Source organism: Buceros rhinoceros, unplaced genomic scaffold (assembly GCF_000710305.1).
Source record: "Buceros rhinoceros silvestris isolate BGI_N320 unplaced genomic scaffold, ASM71030v1 scaffold24412, whole genome shotgun sequence".
In the NCBI taxonomy this organism is placed as follows: domain Eukaryota; kingdom Metazoa; phylum Chordata; class Aves; order Bucerotiformes; family Bucerotidae; genus Buceros; species Buceros rhinoceros.
The window spans coordinates 8,026-8,549 of record NW_010397584.1 but is presented as its reverse complement, the minus strand read 5'-3'; positions in this window follow the sequence as shown (position 1 = coordinate 8,549).

The window sequence follows — 524 nt, the reverse complement described above, 5'->3', positions numbered from 1 at the left end:
CCCCTTTTGGCACGAATCAACTATCAATGGGCCTTGGGATCATCAGCTGCCTCCCAGCTGATCCCCCGGCATTTCAAACACCACGTCACCAGAGCCAGGGATCACGCCTGGGAAAAGCCCTTCTCAGAGGAGCAGCAATTGCAGGAACACAGAGAGAGCACTGCATTTCCTGCCCGCAGGACTGGCTGTATCTAGGGAGAAGACAACCGTGAAAAACCCATCCCTGGGCTGTCCCCATCCTAACCGTGCCACGGCGTGGACCCTGCTCTTGCTAATTCTGCGTGTAATAAACTCGGATCCAAACGCCGGCGTCCTCCAGGGTTTTTGTCAATCCCCTGAAGCAGCAGCCGAGCTCCTCCTGCCTCCTGCTGCCATTGCTTCTGCCTGCCAGTGGGACCAGGGTGGCCAGGGACCCCAGTGGGCACCCAGAAAGGAAGCCCCTAGGCAGGACAGGCTGTGCCGGGGAGAAACCACCCAAAAGTGCCCAGGCAGGAGGAGCTGAGCCTCCCTCGGCGATCCTGTCC